Raw genomic sequence first — 7754 nt, 5'->3', positions numbered from 1 at the left:
TAGAAGATGGAAGAGGCTAAAGACGACTGTCGGTCTCCCTAGGGCTGGGGCTCCATGCAAGGTCTCCCCTCATGGGGTATCACTGATGGTAAGGTGAGGGACCAGCCCAGAACTACAAGGGAGGAGCTGCTCAATGACATGAAGGGAGCTGGGAGCAGAGGTAACTGTCGGTAGGACACTAGGCCATGGTCACGGTTTCCCATCATGCATTGCACGGAAGGTTCCCCTGCTCATCACATGTCCAGGCCTGGCTGAAGTTGGCCAATGACCATCTGGATGGTCTGGGAGAAAGTCATGTGGTCAGATGAGACCAAAGTAGAACTTTTTGGTGTAAACTTCACTCGCCGTGTTTGGAGGACAAATAAGGATGAGTTGCATCCCAAGAACCCCATCCCTACTGTGAAGCATGGGGGGGTAACATCATGCGTTGGGGGGGCTTTCTGCGAAGGAGACAGGACGACTGCACTGTATTAAGGAGAGGATGAATGGGGCCACGTATTGTGAGAGCAACAACCTCCTTCCCTCAGAGCATTGAAGGTGGGTCGTGGCTTCCAACCTGGCAATGAAGCCCACAGCCAGGATAGCCAAGGGGCGGCTCCGTAAGGGGCATATCAAGGTTCTGGGGTGGCCCAGCCAGTCTCCAGACAGCCCCGGAACCTGACAGACCTAGAAGAGATGTGTGTGGGGGAGTGGGGCAAAATCCCTGTTGCAGTGAGTGCAACCTGGTCAGGAACTTCAGGAACCGTGTGGCCTCTGTAATTGGCTTCTGTACCAAATATTAACTCAGGGGTTCAGATACTTATGTTCCTCACTGTATCCTGCAGTAGGTACCAGGGGTAAGTGGCCTTCAATATACCGACTGCTACTCTCATCTGCAGCCCATTCTACCCAACACTATAACCTCTTTGGGGTACATGGCTTAATGTTCTGTACCCCATTCCCTTATTATTATACTCACACTGTTATATCAATGAAATAGAGCCAGAACCCCTTGATGTATTGGGGTACAGTCTATAATCAGTTATTGGGGTACATGGCTTAATATTCGATACCCCCATTGTGTAATATCATTGATATTGAGCCATTACCTCTTGATGTATTGGGGTACAGCCTGTAATCAGTTATTGGGGTACATGGCTTAATATTCGATACCCCCATTGTGTAATATCATTGATATTGAGCCATTACCCCTTGATGTATTGGGGTACAGCCTGTAATCAGTTATTGGGGTACATGGCTTAATATTCGATACCCCCATTGTGTAATATCAATGATATTGAGCCATAACCCCTTGATGTATTGGGGTACAGCCTGTAATTGGTTATTGGGGTACATGGCTTAATGTTCAGTACCCCCATTGTGTAATATCAATGATATAGAGCCATAACCCCTTGATGTATTGGGGTATAGTCTATAATCAGGTATTGGGGTACAAGGCTTAATGTTTGGTACCCCCATCGCCTAATTATACTCACACTGTTATACCTGTGAGATAGAGCCATAAACCTTTGATGTATTGGGGTACAGTCTATAATCACTTATTGGGGTACATGGCTTAATGTTCGATACCCCCATTGTGCAATATCAATGATATAGGACCATAACCCCTTAATGTATTGGGGTACAGTCTATAATCAGTTATTGGGGTACATGGTTTAATGTTTGGTACCCCCATTGTGTAATATCAATGTGATAGAGCCAGAACCCCTTGATGTATTGGGGTACAGCCTATAATCAGTTATTGGGGTACATGGCTTAATGTTCGGTACCCCCATTGTGTAATATCAATGATATAGGACCATAACCCCTTGATGTATTTTGGCCCCACAGGCTACACATGGCCCCTTTTACCCAGGGAAACCAGTCCTCCATCTTTGTATTCATGGTGGTCGGCCTCTCTGATGTCCCAGAACCACAGCTCCTCCTCTTCCTCCTCTTCCTCTGCATCTATCTGGTCACTGTGGGGGGCAACCTGGTCATTCTGATTGTGATCTCCTGTGACCGTAGGCTCCACACGCCAATGTACTTCTTCTTGGCCAACCTGTCGGTCATTGATACCATCTTCTCCTCGGTGACGGTGCCCAACTTGCTCTTCATCCTGGCGACTGCCCAGAAGTCCATGTCATTCCGTGGGTGCATCACACAATTGTCCTTCTTCCAGTTCTTAGTGGTGGCCGAATGTTACCTGCTGGCAGTAATGGCTTATGACCGATACGTGGCTATCTGCTCCCCGCTCAGCTATGCCCTGATAATGAGCCAATCACTGAGATGCAGGTTAGTAGCAACCTGTTGGGTGTGCGGCTTGGTGAACTCGGTGGTCCAAGCTTTGTCCATCTCTCACCTGGATTTCTGTGGCCCTAATGTGGTGGACCATTTCTTCTGCGACGTCACGCCCCTGTTCAAGCTTTCTTGCTCGGACACACAGTTGGGCGAGACCATTTTCCTGCTGGTTGTGGTAGCCGCCGGAATGGGGCCCCTGACTTTCATTCTAATGACCTACGGACGCATCATCTCGGCCATTGCCAGGATCAGCTCCAGCCTCGGCAGATACAAGACCTTCTCCACTTGTGCCTCGCACTTTACCGTGGTTGCTCTGTATTACGGCAGCGGGATCTTCAGCTACATCTGGCCTTCTTCTACCTACGCCATGGACAAAGGGGTCAAAGTGGTGGCCGTTCTCTACACGGTCATGACCCCCATGCTGAACCCCATCATTTACAGCCTGAGGAACCGAGACGTTATACAGGCTCTGAGAAATGCTGTGGGGAGGAGGAGATGAGATGTTGCTCCTGGCATTGGCTTGGGGCGCTAGGACTCTGTTGGGGTACTCTGTATTCTGTACATGGGTTTTGCTGTAGCAACACTGGGGGTTATTGATCAACACTGGGAAAATTTGGGCAGTAACCTATGGAAACATTGTCATTAGTTGGAGCTCTGCTAGTGAGCAGAACCAGGGGGATCAGACTGGGACCAACCGTGTCGGCGCCGGGGATGGAAGGTCATTTGCCCTCATGGTTTCCCCTTATTGTAGGTTCATGGTCAGAGTCCAACAATAAACTTCTTCCTAAATATTCTGTGCAGTCGTTTCCTGCTGTTCCTGCCAAGTGCCCCAACCTCCGTCCCATCAGCCCTGTGCCAAGTGCCCCAAACTCTGTCCCATCAGCCCTGTGCCAAGTACCCCAACCTCTGTCCCATCAGCCCTGTGCCAAGTGCCCCACCCTCTGTCCCATCAGCCCTGTGCCAAGTGCCCCACCCTCTGTCCCATCAGCCCTGTGCCAAGTACCCCAACCTCTGTCCCATCAGCCCTGTGCCAAGTACCCCAACCTCTGTCCCATCAGCCCTGTGCCAAGTGCCCCACCCTCTGTCCCATCAGCCCTGTGCCAAGTACCCCAACCTCTGTCCCATCAGCCCTGTGCCAAGTACCCCACCCTCTGTCCCATCAGCCCTGTGCCAAGTACCCCAACCTCTGTCCCATCAGCCCTGTGCCAAGTACCTCACCCTCTGTCCCATCAGCCCTGTGCCAAGTACCTCACCCTCTGTCCCATCAGCCCTGTGCCAAGTACCTCACCCTCCGTCCCATCAGCCCTGTGCCAAGTACCTCACCCTCTGTCCCATCAGCCCTGTGCCAAGTGCCCCACCCTCTGTCCCATCAGCCCTGTGCCAAGTACCCCAACCTCAGTCCCATCAGCCCTGTGCCAAGTACCTCACCCTCTGTCCCATCAGCCCTGTGCCAAGTGCCCCACCCTCTGTCCCATCAGCCCTGTGCCAAGTACCCCAACCTCAGTCCCATCAGCCCTGTGCCAAGTACCCCAACCTCCGTCCCATCAGCCCTGTGCCAAGTACCCCAACCTCCGTCCCATCAGCCCTGTGCCAAGTACCCCAACCTCAGTCCCATCAGCCCTGTGCCAAGTACCCCAACCTCTGTCCCATCAGCCCTGTGCCAAGTACCCCAACCTCTGTCCCATCAGCCCTGTGCCAAGTACCCCAACCTCTGTCCCATCAGCCCTGTGCCAAGTACCCCAACCTCTGTCCCATCAGCCCTGTGCCAAGTACCCCAACCTCTGTCCCATCAGCCCTGTGCCAAGTTCTGATTGGCTGATATATTGATAGAGAGGATACAATGCCCCAAACAGGGACCTAAGTCCAGAAAACCCAGGATTCTGGTTCTGATCTATAACTGACTCGGTAGCACCCGCTGCTGGTAGAGATGAACATGGGGTCCCCGGGGGTCGGACTGAGGTGCACGGGGCCCACAGAGGCTGCACCCCAGGAGCCCCCGCTGTCCGGCCACACCCCTGCCCCTCCCCCCAAGCGCACATATCTGATACCCAGGAACAATTGGGAGGGGGGTAAGTGGGGGGAGCGCCAGGGGGGTTTGGGTCTGGGTGAATGGGATTCTTAGTCTGACCCTGGTGCCCCTAATGCCCAGCACTATCATTAGGGGGTTTAACTGGGCGCCTGTGACCCTGACACATACATTGCCCTATGGGTACAGGATCTATTATCCGGAATGCTTGGGGCCTGGGGTTTCCGGATGAGGAATCTCTGTAATTTAGATAACCATGAATCGGCCAATAGTCATTAAACACAAAATCAACACAACAGAATTGCTTTCCCCCATTCTGCCCTGTGGGTCGGCGCCAATGGGCACAGGGCTTCATTATGCCAGAATCATCCTCTGCTTGCCCAACCCAAACTGAAATGCCCAGGTACCAGCACTCACAGGTAACCCCATCTTTATATTACCCCCCAGCCCCACCCCACAGGGCAATTATAATAGAACCCTTTCCTACTATTCGGCTGTAATATCTAATGTCCCCACTAGGTGGCACCATCTATGCCCCTAATAGGGTAGGATGTTGGCACAGGATGGCAGGGGTTCCTTTGCACTACAATATATAGAATATATTCTGCCCCACCAGTGGCCAAGGGCACTTGCCTTATTTGCCCCCTGCCCAGCAGCTGTGCCCTGTCAGTAGCCCCAGAGTTACCCCCATGTTCCTGGGGTGCAGGGCAGCGTGGGTAAGTGACAGGGGCCGGAGGGTTAATAGAGGAATCTCAGGCTGCCCATAGGGGGAACATTATCATGTGGTTCCGCTGGGAGCCGGTTCCGTTGGGCTTTGGGTTCCATTATATGAGGCGCTGGGGCTGCTGTCACACAGACACACAGGGCTGAGGTACCTGCGGGGGCCCCGTCTCTCTCACGGATCTGGGGGGTTATTATGCCATGTTGGGGCTCAGTTTGGGGGAGAGCGTCAGGTTGTGGGGAGCCCCTGAGTGTCCCCTGCAGCCTTCCCCCCTATAATAACATTAGTACCCATCATCATCATCATCGTGGTACCGGCTGAGCCCAACAGCACCAGTACTTTGTGCATTGATTCCTCCAACAGGGAGAGACCCGATGTCCCACAGGCAAAGCCAGAGACTCCGGCGCCGCTCCTGTTAGTGTTCTGTTTGCCCCATAAAGGGACCCAATAGTGAGTATTCTTGGCCTTGGGCTCATTGGCGCTGCTGTGCCCCCCCCCACTTGCCCCACTTACCCCACCTGCCCCACTTACCCCACCTGCCCCACTGGCCCCACCTGCCTCACTTGCCCCACCTGCCTCACTTGCCCCACCTGCCTCACCGGCCCCACCTGCCCCACCTGCCTCACTGGCCCCACCTGCCTCACCGGCCCCACCTGCCCCACCTGCCTCACTGGCCCCACCTGCCTCGCTTGCCCCACCTGCCTCACCTGCCTCACCGGCCCCACCTGCCTCACCGGCCCCACCTGCCTCACTTGCCCCACCTGCCCCACTTGCCCCACCTGCCCCACCTGCCCCACTTGCCTCACAGTCTAGTCCCCTAATACCCACTTAGTGCCACTCAGTAGGTAGAATGTGACCGATAGAAAGGGCAATAAATCAGCCTGTGTGTCTGTCTGCCCTGTGTGTGCCACCGGGGGGCGCCTCTCATATGTACCCCCTCTGTCTAAGGCTGTTATTATCAGTTATACTGCAGTAGGTACCAGGGGTAAGTGGCCTTCAATATAACGACTGCCTCTCTCATCTCCACCCCATTCTACCCAACATAATAACTCCTTTGGGGTACATGGGGGTATAACGGCTTAATGTTCGATACCCCCATTGTGTAATATCAATGATATAGGACCATAACCCCTTGATGTATTGGGGTACAGTCTATAATCAGTTATTGGGGTACATGGCTTAATGTTCGGTACCCCCATTGTGTAATATCAATGATATAGGACCATAACCCCTAGATGTATTTTGGCCCCACAGGCTACACATGGCCCCTTTTACCCAGGGAAACCAGTCCTCCATCTTTGTATTCATGGTGGTCGGCCTCTCTGATGTCCCAGAACCACAGCTCCTCCTCTTCCTCCTCTTCCTCTGCATCTATCTGGTCACTGTGGGGGGCAACCTGGTCATTCTGATTGTGATCTCCTGTGACCGTAGGCTCCACACGCCAATGTACTTCTTCTTGGCCAACCTGTCGGTCATTGATACCGTCTTCTCCTCGGTGACGGTGCCCAACTTGCTCTTCATCCTGGCGACTGCCCAGAAGTCCATGTCCTTCCGTGGGTGCATCACACAATTGTCCTTCTTCCAGTTCTTAGTGGTGGCCGAATGTTACCTGCTGGCAGTAATGGCTTATGACCGATACGTGGCTATCTGCTCCCCGCTCAGCTATGCCCTGATAATGAGCCAATCACTGAGATGCAGGTTAGTAGCAACCTGTTGGGTGTGAGGCTTGGTGAACTCGGTGGTCCAAGCTTTGTCCATCTCTCACCTGGATTTCTGTGGCCCTAATGTGGTGGACCATTTCTTCTGCGACGTCACGCCCCTGTTCAAGCTTTCTTGCTCGGACACACAGTTGGGCGAGACCATTTTCCTGCTGGTTGTGGTAGCCGCCGGAATGGGGCCCCTGACTTTCATTCTAATGACCTACGGACGCATCATCTCGGCCATTGCCAGGATCAGCTCCAGCCTCGGCAGATACAAGACCTTCTCCACTTGTGCCTCGCACTTTACCGTGGTTGCTCTGTATTACGGCAGTGGGATCTTCAGCTACATCTGGCCTTCTTCTACCTACGCCATGGACAAAGGGGTCAAAGTGGTGGCCGTTCTCTACACGGTCATGACCCCCATGCTGAACCCCATCATTTACAGCCTGAGGAACCGAGACGTTAAACAGGCTCTGAGAAATGCATTTTTGTATCAACCTTGGTGGCGTTTAGAACCCTGAATGCAGAATGGAATGCAGTTGGGCTGGAGATTCAACTCTAACACCATGTGGACTTTATAGTACTTGTATTTTATTATTTAACGGTATTTGCTACAATAGGTGGCACCTAATAGATATGTCCAACTGGGAACCAAGAGGAACAAGTGCTGCCTTCCCAACTGGTCAGAAGGTAGACTTCTCTTCTTGGATTGGTCTTGGATTCAGATATTGTATTTATTGTTGGGCAGAGCAAATTCTCCTCCTCAGGGTCAGTAGCTGGGACCACCCAGTGCTTACTGGTTTCTCCAGGTGTATCTTTAGTAGTTGAACCCTGGCCAATTAGCTATAGGGCTCCGTGTTCTTGAAAGCAGAACCCCACATTTAGTAGTTTAAGTCTGATGTAGTTTAACTACTTTTACTCCAGTTTACTGGGAAGCTTGTTCACCCTCTAGTTACAGTTGTGGCCACATATTAGCACAGGCCCCCAATGTATAAAAGTCACACCCACCAGGCCGTCTAGTTCCCAA

The 7754-nt window shown here is 52.6% G+C and overlaps 1 pseudogene; it reads left to right on the top strand.

The window, feature by feature from the left end:
- Positions 1–1831: 1831 nt before the first annotated feature.
- Positions 1832–7248, top strand: LOC100489178 (annotated as a pseudogene).
- Positions 7249–7754: the final 506 nt, after the last annotated feature.

This window comes from Xenopus tropicalis, chromosome 8 (genome assembly GCF_000004195.4).
Source record: "Xenopus tropicalis strain Nigerian chromosome 8, UCB_Xtro_10.0, whole genome shotgun sequence".
Classification (NCBI taxonomy): Eukaryota; Metazoa; Chordata; class Amphibia; order Anura; family Pipidae; genus Xenopus; species Xenopus tropicalis.
The sequence above is the reverse complement of the archived record's forward strand: the minus strand, read 5'-3'. Positions and strand labels throughout refer to the sequence as shown.